The following is a 17,441-nucleotide window of genomic DNA, read 5'->3' as shown; positions in this document are numbered from 1 at the left end:
CACATTTTTATTCTAGTAACAGTCATTGGGTCTATAAAGGAGTGTCAAGCTGCAAGGCAGTAGCAGACCTATTCATTTTGGATGTTGGTCTCTTTGAGGTGGATGACCCTGTTGAAGCCTTGATTCAGGTGTCATAAATCATGCACTTAGCCTAATTAAGTATAAAAATATCTGATGTTTTGCAGCTGATAAAACTGGACGTTGACTTCCTGGAATCAGATAGTAAACTATATCCAGGAAATGTGATCCCACGGTGCAGAAGGATACCAGGTGCATCCTTGTTTCCCCTTCAATCTAATTAGCAATTCATCAGAAACAATGTATATCTACAAGTATGTCTTGGTCTCAAACAAAGACACTGAGCGTCTGAACTGACCTTAACATCTCTTATTCGAAACATCTCAAGTTGATCTTGTCATTTACTTTAGCAGCTTACCCTGTGGTGAGAATGGAGATTGTTTCCATTGAAAGGGATGTAAGAACAACATGCTGAGCCATAATTCCGAAACCATGGTTACCCTCCCACTCTTCTCCCTTAATCCACCTTTATCGGCTCATACCTCTTCACTGTTCCACTCCTGGTTTTCATGTTGAAAGTCTAGCTTTACAGCTATGATTCAGCTGCTTGGCTAGAATGATGCATTTCCTTTTACTATGACTTGATGTTTGCAAAGTTAAATGTATGTGGAGGTAAATTACTCACTGTCTTTGCTTACAAACCTCATTGTTTCAACATCAAAATATCACAAAAGTCTTAAAACCAATGATGTATGTCTACCAGTGGAATAGATACAACAAACTGATGTCTCTCTGAATTACAGTTTCATAGAACAATGGCTGGAGATGGATGCATAATATTGACCCATTTCAGCAATAAGTATCTGGGGAATCTCTTGGGGTACTTCTGGACTGGCAAGAAGCAATGACTATGACCAAAGGTTAAAAGACAAGAACACTGGATCTTACTTTTCTAATTCTAGCTCTGTCACCTTCTTGATGTATGACACTAGAGTTGCCCCATCATAAAATGACAACTTTCTGCATGACCTAGATTTCAGAGTTATTGGCATGAACAAAAGTGACTTATTTGTACAGACAGCAATACAAAAAAAATCTGTGCTACTTCACCTTGCAAAAATCAGTCAGAAATTATTTTCAGTGATTGAGATCTTCATTGTCCTGAAACAAAGTCAAGGTGCAGTGTTTCATTCAAATTATACATGCCTTTTTCTTTTCCTCCTTACCTATAGTAGCCAGCCTCTAAGGTAGTCTCCTCCAATAACCATCATTTTCTGGTATTCACACACTTACATAGTTCTCTCCCACACTGGATACCTGTATATCCAATGTGATATTGCAGAAACAATAGTATGTGATTTCCAAGGTTAGTTCATAAAAGCCACTTGGCCTCTGCCTTTTTCTTGTATCATTCACTCTGAGAAAAACCCGTTGCGGTGTTAAGAGGGTACTCAAAGGGATAGCCCAAATGATGAGGAACTGAGGCCTCCTCCTGAAAGTCAGCACCACCCACCAGTCATGGGATTAAGCCATCTTGGAAGCAGATCTTCACACCCCAATCAAGCCTTCAGATGAATGCAACTCCAACTGACATCTTGACTGTTACCTCATAAAAGATCCCAAGCCAGAATCCCTCAGCTAAGCTACCCCTAAATTTTAGATCCACAGAAACTATATGAGACAATAAATGTTTGCTGCTAAAAGGCACAAAGATTTGTGTTTGTGTGTGGGGTAATTTGCTATGTAACAATAGATAACTAAAATACTATTCATTCTGATTTTCTTTTATACAAGGTTTACCTTTCCCCCCCAACCTGACACTACACACATATTTTTCAAGCAAGACTTCCATATAGGTATGGCAAAATGGCTAGGAGCAACAGGAAGGCATGAGCACTTTGACAATGACACAATATTAGAGAATTAATACTCTAAGATATACATGTCCATAGTTGCACCTGTACAAACCGTGAAAGTCCATCTGAAAAATGTCCTCATCCAAAAAACTGTTTACAAAAATAAACACTTCATGCTTATCTTCATAATGTATCTGCAACTCTAATTTATTTGTAACATAGTAGATTATTCTAGTGTCTTTAACAGCCTAAGTAGAATACTGGTGATATCATTTTATTACCCAGACAGTTATAAGTAGTGAGTTAATATCCTGCCATTAACTCCTGTTAACTCCCAGATTTGAGTCATATTATTTCAGCAGATAGTGAAATGAGTTAGACAGTTGAGAAGAACATCTGGCTGAAATACTGCAAAGGTCTACCAGTGCTGAAACCAAATATGAGTTTCTTCACTGGCAGAAAAATTTCAAACAATTACTAATCGTAACTTTACTCTGAGTCATGATAACATTATACAAAGGGTACTGAAGTACTAACATTACCAGAAGCACCCAAAGCAGATAATGTATCATTCTTCCCCACCTACCTCTACTCTATATAAAATCAATTTATTATTAACATTCCAGTTCACTAATAAAAGATAGTACAGTTAGAGAAGATACACATTTACTATGTATATCACTATACTTCCAAGGCTAAAAGAACAAAACAGATGAAAAGTCACATCTCTAAAAACTTTTAGGTACCTGTAGAATTTTTTAGTGAAACCATTTAAAAACAGTTCTCAGCATTAGATTCCAACATAATAACAAGTCTGAAAACACAGATTACTTTCTTAGTATTAATATGAATGATACAAGATACAAGAATTCTAAATTAACCTGAGTAATATTAAAGGTATTGAATTATACTTCACATGAGATTTTACCATATACAAATTTAGTTTCTGTAAAGGGCAGGACTTTTCTCTTATGTATGTCCTAAAACAATTTTTAAAGAACTGTAGAAATTATAATAAAATGAAAAATTAAAAAAGAATGAGATTCAAGTGTTTTACCTTTAAGCAAACAGCAGTAGAATTGTACCAAATACAAAATGGTATAAATGGTAGAAGTTATGAAATGAGAATCACAGAGTGCTTTTCTGAAACACTCAAATGGACAAGGGTTAACTTATTTACTCTTGGTGCTAGATCTTGCATATCTACTTTAAAATTTTGATATTTCCATTTAACATTTGTATTTAATATATTTGTAAATTGTCAAAAGATTAGAAATGAGGGAAATTCCTTTCTGATATTAAGTTTGGCTAACAGTGTTTTAGGTGTGGGCAATGAAAAATAAAGTATAAGTCAACAAATTTTTGCTTAATCAATTTTATTTACTGTTGTGTCAAAATTATATCCTTGCGAACCAAAGAGATATACTTAGTATTTATAAATCTTCATATGAATTAATTCTTTAATAAAATTGTGAATGGATTTATGCTCAATATAGTTTCAAAGGGGTTCAGTTCTTTGAGAACTCATTCATGATTTAATTCTGGGAAATGTTATGCATTGCATTATATATACTTCCTATATATTATGAAGCTATCAATTCTCTTTAGCTATTTCACAATACCTGTTGGATGAGGTGAATCAATAAATGAAGAAAGGAAGTTTCCAGCAACTAGTTCTGGCAATGTTCTGTCATCGATATATTCCATTTGTTTGAAAAATACTGTTAATCTTGTGTTGATCTTTGTGTTCTTGAGTTTTGCTTTTTATTTCCATCTAAAATTATATGTAAGGATTGCTTTCACTACTTTCTCTCTCTTCAAAACCTACATTGAGTATAATGGTTTGCACAATAATTTCTCAGAAAAATCAAACAAGCTATCAGAGTATTTATTACATATACGTCCATTACATGTCTAGCTAAAAGGAGTAAGACAGGTCCTAATTCAAGAAGGTGGAGAATATAACCAGAGAAATCAAGTTAAATTACATGAAATAATTAGAGAAAGTTAAGTGCTATGATGTATAACAGCATCTCCCAAAAGATCCTTGAGATGTTAATAGATGTTTTATTAAAAAAAAAAAAAGGCTTCTATGGTCAAACAAGTTTGGGAATTATTTCATAAGACATTACCCTCTTGGCAATTCACAATGTCCATTAGCATACTAATGACTGAAAAGTTTTGCAGCAAAGAAAACGGTCATATTTTGACTAAGCCAGAATATTTCAAATATCTTTCATCATGGATGACTTTGTTAAAATGTTCCCTTTTTGATCACAAAAATTTTATAAATGAAGAGAAAAATAACACAAGTATTTGCCATATTAATTTAACAAGCATTAGCATTTTGCCATATTTGGTTCAGATTTTTTAATCTAAATAAAAAACAAAAGATTACTTACACAATTACGGCCAACCCCCATCCCTTTTTCCTTCCCCTTCCCCAGGTGTTACCATCATCCCGAAATTCTTCTTGTTATATATTTTTCTTGTTCATATATTTACTTTAACTCATATGTTTGGATTCACAAATAATATATAGGATTCCTGTGTATTTAAGTTTACAAAAATAGTATCATTTTTGTGTACACTGTGATTTACTAATTGTATTCAAAATTATGTTTATGAGATGGATCCATGATAATGCATATAGATTTTGTTTATCTGTTTTAACTGAGGAATTGTGCTCTTTGTATAAATATACCACAAAAATTAATTATCCAATAACCTATTAAGAATATGTGGCTTAGGGGCACCTGGGTGGCTAAGTTGGTTAAGCGTCTGCCTTCTGGTCAGGTCACGATCTCAGGGTCCTGGGACTGAGCCCCACATCAGGCTCCCTGCTCAGCAGAGAGTCTGCTTCTCCCTCTCCCACCGTCCCTCCCCCTCACTTGTTCTCTCTCTCTCTTTCTCTCTCTAATAAATAAATAAAATCTTTAAAAAAGAACATGTGGCTTGCTCTCAATGTTCTCCTATTCCAAGAATGTTGTGATAAACATCCTTGCACATACATCTTTGTATGTCTGTTGAGGAGATGTTTCAGAGTATTTACCTAGAAGCAGAATTAATAAGTCATAGGTATGTACATTATCAATGTTAGTAGATATTTCAAACTTCTCTCCCCAAAGCAATTGAACTAAGTTACACACCAACCAGCACACCACAGGAATTCCCAGGGATTCCCATCTCTGCAAATGCTCAGACATACCAATCTGATGTGTATGGACTTACATTGTGCTGATATACGATATGAATTTCCCTTATTATTTATGAATTATGAACATATTTCCATAAACATATTGGCTATCTGGTTTTCCTCTTTTGTGAATCATGAAGACTTAACAGTTAATTATATATTTTCTTACCTAATCCTTCATTGTTCAAATTCACTGCAAATAACTTGCCTGTCTTATGGTTTAACTTTCATTTTCTTATCATTTTTTTTTATTTCGACAGGTGTTCATGTTTACCACTTGTGTGACATTTGTACTTTGGCATCTTATGTTTTATTTTGAAATTTTCAGTTTTATTTTTTACATTGAGGATTTTATTCCATCTGCTATTTATTTGTGTATTATGTCGCACAAGCATTTAATTGTCCAAGTGACATTTCTTGATTAATCTATCCCTTCTGTACTGATTGCTAATGCCACCTCATCATATACTAAGTCTTTGTAACATAAAGGAGATCTTTAGTAGTTGAGAGAAGGGAGAGGGCTCACTATTGCACTAACCTAATCATAAATGAGGGACTGCATGAAAGAGGTGGTCTTCAGTCAGTGTCTGATTACAAGATGGACATAAAGGCATGGGTTTTGGTGTCAGACAGACTTTCATTTAAATCCTTTCTGTAATACTCACTACAAGTGAATTAATCTTGCTGCAAATGAATTTTTCCCTTGTAAGTGGGGATAATACAGATGATCTAGTAGCATTATTTAGTGAGATAATATATTTAAAAGTGGTTACTATATAGTCTTGCATATAGCAGGTGTTCAAAGTAGTTAGTAGTGATTGTAATTCCTACTCTTGCTAGCAGTAGTGATAGGAATGGTAGTGGTATCTGATTAGATCAATAGCTGTCAGTTCGAAAAGCTAAAACAAATCTGAAGGACATTCTTAGGAAAGCAAACAGAACTGGGGAACTGTCAGACTGTAAGGTAAGAATTGGAGATGACTCTAAGCTGCAGTTTGGAGGACAAGATGTAAGAGGAATTGGAGATACTGCTTTAGGATGGAGGTTCTCGAAGGGCGGTTCCAATAGCAGAAATTCCTGAAAACTTGTTAGAAATGCAAATTCAAGACCCCAGACTCATTGATTCAGATACTCTGACCAATATGCGGCCCAGTAATCACAACTGGTTTTAACAACCCTCCGATGATGTTCAAGTTTAAGAACCACTGGTTTGGAACATGATGAGTAATAGGTGGCGCTGAGAAACCAGGTGAACACGATGCATGAAGAAATTATGAAGGTGAAGATGTGGATTTCTCAGAGAGTGAGATTCTCCTTTTCTGATACCTTTCCTTGCTTCTAGTTATTGGTTTTATTATGCTCAACGGCTTCCCAATCTCAGAATCATTTCCCAGCATTCAAGTTCTACTTGCCATCCACCTACTGGGCAAAGTAATGCCAACTTTGCAACCCTTAATCACTCTCTGTCCTTCCCACAATTTCTCTCCTACATCCTTCTCCACCTGTTTTCAGCTTGGAGGCTCCTCGGGGAGGGGAATTTATCTGGCACAATTTCATCGAATATTAAATACCATGTACACTGACAGAGTTTTATAAATAATAAATGAGGGTAGTAATAGCCTAGAACCCAGATTTTAATAGCAGGAATCCCTGGTCATTAAATATAAAACAGTTATCCATCTATCTATATATCTTGTGACCCTTCTCTGACCCCTGAAAGATAGAAGTCTGCAAAGAACATGCTGTATCTGTACCACTTAAGAGCACTTTTATTTTAAAAACTAATTTCATCTTGAAATCAATAGGTGTGAGTGTGAAAAAGAGATGAGCAGTAGCCAGCCACAGAAAATATTTACTTATTTTCAGATTTTTCATTGTGTTTTTAAGGAGTTTTATCAACTCTTTGGTAGAAATCAAGGTGGAGAAATAATGAGAGATTTCAGTATAACAGTCTATCAGAGGTCTGGCTAGAGTATTATTTTTGGCCATAATGTGTCAATCAGCTACAAAGCATCAGCTCAGCCATAGTGACAAGGATCAACTGTGTAGACATCTGAGATAAGTTAATCTACCATGACATGCTCTAGAGTAGGATGCATACAGGAATATCACCTGCATTTTAAACTAGTGCTGACTGCTTTGTATCATCTAGGGGTCCATGTTTAATAAAACAAACTCAATCCTCAGGAACTTGAAACATGTTATCCCTATCATTTAACAATACAAGATAATTCTGGTGTGTTTCTTATTATGTTTTTTCCTTTGCTTTATAATTTGTATATTGATGCATGGATAAATGTGAACTTAGAATCTATAAAATGCATATGATAGCATGTAAAAGGTAGGCCAATAATATATATCTTTTATTATCACTTTATATAACATGTTTAACAGTAGAAATAAAATTAACCTACAGGGAAAAAACTTTAATTTTTTAAAAACATTTTGGATAATTGAATACTGCTGCCTTTGTGATGTGAAACCATGATTCTTCACAATAAAATCAATGTACTTTGGTGTTTAATTTATTGACAAGCACAACCAGAAGTTTCAAAGCAAGTTCTAGGGTTCAAATTGCCTGTTAATATTGTTAAAGAAAATTTAAAATATTACCCATATGAATTTCAAACGCATGAAGAGAAAGAAAACACACAAAGCAACTAGCAATGATTTTTATCTTAGTGGAAAGATAATGCATAATTTTTGATTTATACATATTTATTTTCTAAATTCCCTATCATAAAGAAGTATTATTATTATTCATTACAGTACCAATGTTAGTAATAAGAGACAAGTGAAATATGTACTTGGATTTGCATGTCATCCTTGCATAGGGGCCATGCTAATCTTCTCTGTATCATTTCAATTTTAGTACACGTGCTACCGAAGCAAGCATGAAATATGCACTTGGAAATAGTTTTAAATCTTACTCAAGCTGTACCAGATTCCTACTTATAGAACTCACACAAAAACATACACCCACACACATACACAAAAACATATTAACAGTGCCTTCCTCAATGATTAAGAAATAAGATGCCGATGTGACTTGGGCAGCAAGTCACAGTGATAATAAACACTGTTTTGATATATATACTCCTGTATGGATAGTAAACCCGGGGGTGAAGTGTTTCAGCAGTCCTGAATTGATAAGCAGAGTCAATTCATGTGCATGTACTCTATAGGCAGAATTTCAAAACCTTATAAAAAACCAGTTTTCTTTTTTAAATGAAAATTTTGCATTGCCTTCCCTTGAGCAACTTTACTATGTTGTAATATATAGACTAGGGATGGCAAATTAAAATTCATCTGATGTGATAATTGGGATAGTCCATAGCAGCAGCTCTGAGAGTATAATCCTCAGATCCCCAGGGATCCCAGGAAACTTTTCAGGAGTTCTGTGAAATCAAAGCAATTCTCAATACATCATTTGTCTTTTTACTGTGTTGGCATGTGTCCTCTTTTACTGTGTTGGCATTTGCACTGATTGTACAAATACAGTGGTGGATAAAATTACTGGGTGCTTAGAACAAATTGAGGCATTAGAATCAACTCGTACTAGCAGATTTTGTATACTTCATCACCATGCACTAAAATTCATTCTAAGAATATCTTTGATGAATTAGTAAAAATTCATAGTTTTTTACATTAAATCTTGGAACTTAAGGACATACTTTAATATTCCATGTGACAAAAATTAAGCATATATATAAAGCACTTCTAATGAAGTAGATAGTTGTATTAGTTATCTATTTCTGAACAGTTTGCCCCCAAACCTATCAGCTTAAAACAACATACATTTATTATCTTCGTTTCTGTAGGTCAGGAACTCATGTACTGCTTAGCTGGGTTCTTGGCTCAGGTTTCTTACAAGGGTGCAATCAAGGTGCCACCTGGGACCACAAGCATGTCAAGGTCTAACTGGAGAGAAATGGATCCCTCCCCATTTCCAACCTTATCCATGTGGTTGTTAGCAGGATTCAGTTACTTGGGGTACTTGGACTGAGGACCTCAGTTCCCTACAGTTATTGGCTGGAGGGCACCCTCCATTCTTTGCCAGGTTGCCCTTTCCATGGGGGCAAGCATTTGAGGAGAACCAGAGAGAGAAATCCAGCAAGATGGAAATCATAGTCTTTTATATCCAGTCACAGAAGTGACACTCCTCACTTTTGCCATACTCTGTTTGTTAGAAGCAAGTCACGAGCAGCCAGCTCTTTCAAGGGGAAGGAATGACACAAAAGCATGATTTCCTAGGGGTGGGGATCATTAAGAGCCATATCAGCAGCTGCTGTCCATAATGGTCATCTCTGGGAAATACTGTTGTATTTCAACTTGTGTTGCAAGTTGAACTAGCTGCTATTTTCATTACAAACCATTTTTACTTGAAAGAATAATTAACCTAAAAACTATAATTATTCAGGCTTGAGAATTTTGCTGATATTTGCAGAATTGAGTATTTCTTGAAAATAGACAAAGTGAGTTTTGCCACTTCAAGGAAAAAAATGTTGATACTCAAAACTCAGGAAACAAACTGAGGGTTGCTGGAGTGGTGGGGGGTGGGAGGGATGGGGTGGCTGGGTGATAGACATTGGGGAGGGTATGTGCTATGGTGAGCCCTATGAATTGTGCAAGACTGTTGAATCACAGACCTGTACCTTTGAAACAAATAATACATTTTATGTTTAAAAGAAGAAGAAGAAGAAGAAGAAGAAGAAGAAGAAGGAGAAGAAGAAAGCAGGAAGGGAAAAATGAAGGGGGGGAATCAGAGGGGGAGATGAACCATGAGAGACTATGAACTCTGAGAAACAAACTGAGGGTTCTAGAGGGGAGGGGGGGATGGGTTAGCCTGGTGATGGGTATTAAAGAGAGCACATATTGAATGGAGCCCTGGGTGTTACACACAAACAATGAATCATGGAACACTACATCAAAAACTAATGATGTAATGTATGGTGATTAACATAATAAAATAAAATTTAAAAAACCTCAATGGAATTTGAATATTCAAAAGAATGCTAGAATTTTGTAAAACGTGTATCTGGCAACAGTATCTTAACAATTTCTTGATACATAAAATTTTCTCTAAAGGTTTTGTTAGCAATACTAAAGAATGTTGGATTTTGATAGTATATAATGAAATGTGTTAACATTTAGAAGATCTGCAAAACTCAGTGAGTCAAGGTTTTTCAAATGAACAAATGGATGCCTTTCCAGAGTCATGCATATGCCCACCGGTGATGGGTCTCAAGGAGGGCATGTATTGCATGGAGCACTGGGTGTTATACCCAAAAAATGAATCATGGAACACTATATCAAAAACTGATGATGTACTATACACTGACTAACATAACATAATAAAAAAATAAAGTGCAAGATAGACTAATGGTTTTAGCCATTCTGACAGGTGTAAAGTGCTTTCTCATTATGGTTTTGATTTACATTTCTCTGGTAACTAATGACAGTGAGTATCTCTTCATGTGTTTTTTGGTCATCTGTATTTTTTTTTTTTTTGCGGGGGGAATGTGTATTCAGGTCCTCTGCCCCTTTTTAATTAGATTATTTTTTTGGTTTTGAGTTGAGTAAGTTGTTTATATATTTTGGATATTAATCCATTATCAGATATGTCATTTGTAAATATTTTTCCCATTCAGTAAGTTGCCTTTTTGTTTTGCTGATAGTTTCCTTAGCTATGCAGAAGCTTTTTGTTTTGATTTAGTCCCAATAGCTCAAATTTGCTTTCGTTTTCCTTGCAGGAGGAGGCATGTCTAGAAAAGTGTTTCTATGGCTTCTGTCAAAGAAATTACTGCTTATGTTTTCTCCTATGAATCTTATGGTCGAACCCTGAGAAATGTCTAGAATTGTTGAATTGTTATATTGCACACCTGAAACTAATATAATACTGTATGTTAATTATACATGAATAATAAAAAGACAGACCAATGGATCTCATGTATCAGTATGAGAAGTTCATTAATATGATTTCAGTTCCACATTGCAATTCACCTTTAAAAAACTACTACTTACAGAGTTCTAGTGTAGTTTCAAAGAAGAATATCCACAATTATCTGAAAAGGGTATTAAAATACTTCTCCCTTTACAACTATATAATATAATTATGTGAGGCTGGATCTTTTCCATATACTTCAACCATAACAAATAGCAACAGTTTGAATGCTGTGAAAGCAGATAATGGGAATCCAGCTAGCTCATATAAAACCAAACATTAAAAATATTTACAAATATGTATAAAAGGACCACTCTTCTCATAAAACTATTTTTGCTCTGGAAAATATAGTTTTTTCATTAAAATATTTTATGTGGGGCACCTGGATGGCTCAGTCATTAAGTGTCTGCTTCAGCTCAGGTCATGATCCCGGGGTCCTGGGATGGAGCCCCGCATCAGGTTCCCTGCTCCGTGGGAAGCCTGCTTCTCCCTCTCCCACTCCCCCTGCTTGTGTTCCCTCTCTTGCTGTCTCTCTCTGTCAAATAAATAAAATCTTTAAAAAAAATAAATAAAATGTAATATTTTATGTGGACATAAAATGGATTTATTTTTAAGTGAATTATTTAAGAATGTCTATTTTAATTCCTAGCATGATAAAAATTGATAGATAACCCCACATAAACAAGAACTCTTTGGGATGTCAAGAAATTTTAAGATTGTAAAAAAGATCCTGAGATCAAAATGTTTGAGAACCTTTGGGCTAGATTTTGCTATTTTGACAAAGTAGCCCCCAAATCTCGGCCAGCTTACACAAAATGATCTCTCATTCACACTACAAGTCCATTGGTGTTGGCTGAGGGAATGTGCTCATTGTTTTCTCAGGAGACCAGGCTCACAGAGAATATATTTCATCAAGATTCTACACTCATAGGGCACCTAGGTGGCACAGTTAGTTGGGCATCAGACTCTTGGTTTCAGCTCCGATTGTCATCTCAGGGTCATGATCTCAGAGTCGGGGGAATCAAGCCCTCTTGGGCTCCATGCTCAGTGCTGAGTCTGCTTGGGATTCTCTCTCCCTCTCCCCTCAAATAAATAAATAAATAAATAAATAAATATTTAAAAAAATGCAACACTTCAATAACAAGAAAAATGGCAGGATGGCAAAATTTGCAAAGGCTTATAAACGTTACCTGGAAGTTACATATGCTACTTCCACTAACTAGTCATCTTTCTAAGAAAGCCACATGGTCACCCCTAACTTCAAGCAGCAGTAACACTTAATTTTGCCATATACCCAAAAGAAAATCCAGAAATATTTAGTGAACAATACTAATGACTACCATGCATGCCAACTAATCCATACACTGAGTTATAAAGGATTATGAGAGTGCATCTTAGATAGCTCCAGAAGCTTATTAGCTTTTATTGCTGCTGAAACAAACTAACCACAAATATAGTGTCTTAAAGCAACACAGATGTATTTTCCTATGGATCTGGAGGTCAGACAGCCTAAAATCAGAGTGTGGACAGAGATGCATTCCTTCTGGAGTCTCTAAGGAACAATCAGTTTTTGCCTTTTTCAGCTTCTAGAAAATGTGAACTATAGCAATATTTATCCCTTAAACCAAAAGTAATTGAGCACCTGCTAGGTATGAGGCACTATTCTAAATGCTGGGGATGCTAGGCTGAACAAAAGTCAAAGTCCCAACTATTATAGGGCTTACATTCTAGTGGAAAAAAGAAATGAAGAGGTAGATAAACACACATATATACTAGGAGATTGATGTGTACAACGGGGAAAATTAAGGCAGGAAAAAGTAATTGAGAATGATATGAAAGGTGCTATTTTAGATAAGGTGGTCAGAAAAGGACTTTCTGATCAGACAGTGATTGAGTACATCCCTAGAGAAAGTGAAGGAACAAATCACAATACCTAGAGGTAGAACATTCAGGCATTAAAAATAGCAACAAAGAGTTCTTAATGTGAGAGGATGCTTGGTATGTCTGAGGGAGCAAGGAGGGCAGGGTGTCCCTAGAGAGGATGAGAGGAGGAGATGAGGTCAGAGAGTGAGCTCAAGTGCCGTAATAATGCAGTGTCTTAAGGACTATGATAGGAACATAGCCCTCATTCTGAGACGGGCAGCCAAAGAACCATTTACTTATAGGAGTGTTATGATGCAGGTGACATTTTTCAGGGGTCACTGACTACTGTGGGGAGAATATAACCCTGGGACAAGCTTAAAAGCCAGAAGACTAGTCAGACGATCTTTGCAATAACATAGGATGGAGATGATGTTGATTTAGATGAGAACTGTAATGGTGAAGGTGGTGAGAATTGTCTGGATTCTGGATATAGTTTGAAAAAAGTCAACAGATATTCTGATGGATAAAATTATGTGCGTATGAAAGAGTCATTACCAAAGGAGTCATTACCAAGAGAAGTGGTCACTCTTTAAAACAAAAAGGAAAGGAAGGGAAAGGGGAGAGGGAAGGGGAGGGGGAAGCCAAAGGGGAGAAGAAGGGAGGGGAGGAGGGGAGGAGGGGAGGGGGGAGGGGTGGGGAGGAAAGGGGAAGAGGCCTTCATACAACTTCTCAGTTGAAAGATTTTTGTATCAGAATGAATAGATTTTTCTGGAAAACTAGTTCTGTGACTTAGGGAAGTCCTTGGATATCAGTCAGAAGAATGATAAATCTTATGTAAACAAAAAGGGCTTATCTACCATCGAAAACTTGAAAGAAAAAGATTTGAAATGGTGTTAGGCGAATCAGCCACATGGAGCTGCTTGAGCACATTTGTACAGTCTATGGAAATAATTTCTCTTTTATGAGTCCCAGTTGATGATGTAGCTTTCAACATTATTACATCATGATTTACTATGACCTAATCCACACCTGAGTAAAATGGCACTGTCCTTCTCTGAACGGAATACAATTTCTCTTGAAGAGATTTTTTAACAAGCCTGTATGAAGGTCACATTTGCTGTCAATTGCACAGTCTCAGCCTAAGGGGAAAGGCCATGCCAAATAAAGCAAGACACTAGTCAGAGGTGGACTGTTCTTCCACAAAGGAGACAGAATTTGCTAGTGCCATCTACAAAGGCCAGTTCTCCCTTTCTTTGTAAAATACTGATATTAATGCATTGATTAAGCTGGATAGAACTAATAAGCATATATGTAATTCATCCATTTTTAATGCATGAGAACATTTTAAATAAATGATGTTTTGTTTTAATCTACTTTCGTTTCAACAGCCAGACATTGAATCCTGAGTCAGGCTGCACTGAGAACAGACCTCAGAAAATTGTGTTATAGATATCTCATTTTTATTTTCAGTTCATCACCAAGGTCCTTTTATTTTCTGATTATCATTAGGATATATCCACTTGTCCCTCTTACCACCATCACCATCCTGACACAAGCTAGAGTCATCTGGGGCCCAGGAGTAACAAGATCACCCCACCGGACCTCCGCATGGGTCTTGCCCAGCTCCAAACCTTCTTCGCAGAGCAATTGGAATGATGCTCTTCAAAACTCAAACTACATATTATTCTTCAGCTTAAAAACTTTCAAAGGCCTCCTAGTTCACAGGTTAATGAAAAACCCCTGGAGACCTGCACATGACTGTAACTGGCCTCTCCATCCTCCTCAGCAGGAGGCCCTGCTTCCCTTACTGCTCTTGGTGCTGCCCTTCTCAGGACTTGCCCTGCTTCCCACCATTCCAGCGTCTTTGCACAGGCTGTGCCCCTTGCCAGGACACAATTTATACCCACCTGCTCCTAGTTCATCTCGCTTTCAGATCTCTAACCACCCTGCTTTTTTTCAGAGAACATTTCCCCAACCATGCCACTCTACCCCAACAAGATGAGATCTCCCTGTTACACGCTCCAATCACCCCACGTTCCTCTAGCTCACAGAACTTAGGAAGGTAGCAACTTTAAACTGTGCAATTATTTGATTAATGGTTGTCTCCCTTACCAGACAGCAAGCTTCGAGAAGGAGGGACCCAGGTCAGTTAAAGCTCAGCAGCCTGCCACAGAGTAAGATAGACACTCAGTAACTATTCGGGTGATTAACATAACATAATAATAAAAAAAGAAGAAAAACAAATGCATATATAAATTATTCACAAAGGAAACATTTAATAAAAGAAGAGCAAGAATGCAATATATCAAAATACTTGAGTAAAAGTGAAACATGTATTTAGAATCTAGAAATTTAAATAATCAACTATAATTGTGAAATGGATAATTGCATGAAAAGAGGCTTAGTAAATGCAGATCTTTTGATTTTGTTCAAAGGCCATTCATCTGTTCACCCGCTGCCTTGTGGGCCTGCAGAAAACCTTACAATTTTTTTTGCTGTATGTTAACAGCCATAAACCATAATGGTAAGTATTAGGATTTTTTTTATATTAGTGCTAAGAAGGAGATTCAGATGCCACTAATTAATGCACTTAGAAAGCAAATGAAACATGTCAGAAACAGAGCCTCGAGAAATAAGTGAATCAGAGAATCATTTCAGGGCACGGTGCCCAAAATTATAGGTCTAAAAAGTGACTAGGCCATTCACCCTTTTATCTCTGGAGGGCAATGTTCAAAATGTATTGCAAATATATCACCAGTCTTACAATCTGAATGAGTTCAATTTCAGTTGCATGAATACATATACAAGACAAATGTTCTCACTGCTCTGCAGCAATCATAAAGCTTCTCTTAAAAGACAGTCTGCTTTCCAATCAGTGTAAGACAAATTTGTGCATCCTTCTAGGAGGACTGTACAGTGGCTCTTTGATCTTTATTTAGCTTAAAGATTCCAAAACAATAAGCTCTCAAACATTCGTCTTGATATTTAACAAATAGAAACCAATGTTGCCCTGGATTCTAAAATGTACAAAAATACTTCTAAAAATCAAATAATAAAAATAATGCCGAGTTTTATAGTTCAAGTTGGCCCAACATCTCCCTATGAACATAGTAAGAATTGTTGTTGACATTTTTAAGGAGTAAATCTGTTGTTTTTTTTTTTTTAAGAGAGAGTGAGTTCACAAGTTGGGGTGAGCAGAGGTGATGGGTAAAGGGAGAGAGAGATAATCTTAAGCAGATTCCATGGACACAGGGCTTGATCTCACAACCCTGAGATCATGACCTGAGCCAAAATCAAGAATCAGATGCTTAACCCACTGAGCCATCCACGTACCCCAGGAGTAAATCCATTCTTAATCACTTATCTCAATTCCCATATTATACTTTTTATTTATTTTTTATTTTTTAAATTTTATTATGTTATGTTAATCACCATACATTACATCATTAGTTTGTGATGCAGTGTTCCATGATTCACTGTTTGCATGTAACACCCAGTGCTCCATTCACTATGTGCCCACTTTAATACCCATCACCAGGCTAATCCATCCCCCAACCCCCTCCCCTCTAGAACTCTCAGTAAAGAGACTAGACTTAGAAAAAAAGTTTTATTTGAGAAACAAAGTGAGGTGAAGCAGAGCAAAATTGTAATAAAAATTTAATTAGCATTAGCTCATTAGCATAATACTTAAACAAATGGAATAATATGTTTATAAGAAGCTGCAAGAATATGACCTGCCTTTAAAAGTTGTAGAGACAACTCATGAACATCCAAACCCCACATCTGCCTCTTTGAACACATAGAACCAGGGCTAGTGTCGTAGTCACCAGTGTCATCACACCCTTTCCGTGCACACAGTAGGATTGCATTTATTAGGATGGCATAGCCATGAACTTGCTCTGGCCAATGAAATATTAGAAGTTGGGGTGCCTGGGTGGCTCAGTCGTTAAGCGTCTACCTTCAGCTCAGGTCATGATTCCTGGGATCCAGCCCCATATCAGGCTCCCTGCTCTGCGGGAAGCCTGCTTCTCCCTCTCCCACTCCCCCTGCTTGTGTTCCCTCTCTGGCTATCTCTCTCTGTTAAATAAATTAAATCTTTAAAAAAAAATGTTAGAAGTTATGGGTGTCACCTTTGAGTAGATGCTTTGATAGCTAGTGCACAATTTGCAAGGTTTCTTTGCCACTGCCACTGACTGACTTTGCTGCAGATGGTAGAAACTCCTTCATCTTGGTCTCCAATTGTAAAGATTTTGATTAGCACCCTAGCCAATCCACTGTAGACATATATCTTGAGTGAGAAATATGCGTTTGTTCTTCTAAGCCTTTAAAAATTGAATTTGTTTATTTCTCTACAATAACATAGCCCATCCTGAGTGATCCACACTTACAAAGTCAAGTCATCAAAAATAATTTCAAAATTTTGTATTATGCGTATATATGTTTATGTATAATCCCCATTTACTTATATTTATATATGGGCATCACAGAATAAAAGGGATCCAAGTATGCAAAAATTATAGAATGTCATCAGGTTTCAATTTATTAAAATTCCTCACCTCTACAT

At 36.3% G+C, this 17,441-nt stretch overlaps 1 protein-coding gene and 1 non-coding gene across 9 annotated transcripts in view; both read right to left on the bottom strand.

Annotated features, from left to right (window-relative positions):
• The window catches only part of INPP4B (inositol polyphosphate-4-phosphatase type II B), an 842,030-nt gene that overhangs the window by 509,306 nt on the left and 315,283 nt on the right, over positions 1 to 17,441 (bottom strand). For 7 of the 8 annotated variants that reach the window (XR_003608999.2, XM_028102335.2, XM_028102336.2 and 4 more), the window contains exon 3: positions 14,990 to 15,041. The exons of the other annotated variant lie outside the window; for it this stretch is intronic. The gene's annotated coding sequence lies outside the window, so the exon portion shown is untranslated. The remainder of the gene's footprint in view (positions 1 to 14,989; positions 15,042 to 17,441) is intronic. 8 annotated transcript variants of the gene reach the window in all.
• Positions 7,859 to 7,966, bottom strand: LOC114208304 (U6 spliceosomal RNA). Its single transcript, XR_003609004.1, has one exon. It is a non-coding gene; the product is annotated as a U6 spliceosomal RNA (small nuclear RNA).

This window comes from Eumetopias jubatus, unplaced genomic scaffold, assembly GCF_037043125.1.
Source record: "Eumetopias jubatus isolate StellerSeaLion01/CBP00866 unplaced genomic scaffold, mEumJub1_p1.0 scaffold_2, whole genome shotgun sequence".
NCBI classification, from domain to species: Eukaryota; Metazoa; Chordata; class Mammalia; order Carnivora; family Otariidae; genus Eumetopias; species Eumetopias jubatus.
The sequence above is the reverse complement of the archived record's forward strand: the minus strand, read 5'-3'. Positions and strand labels throughout refer to the sequence as shown.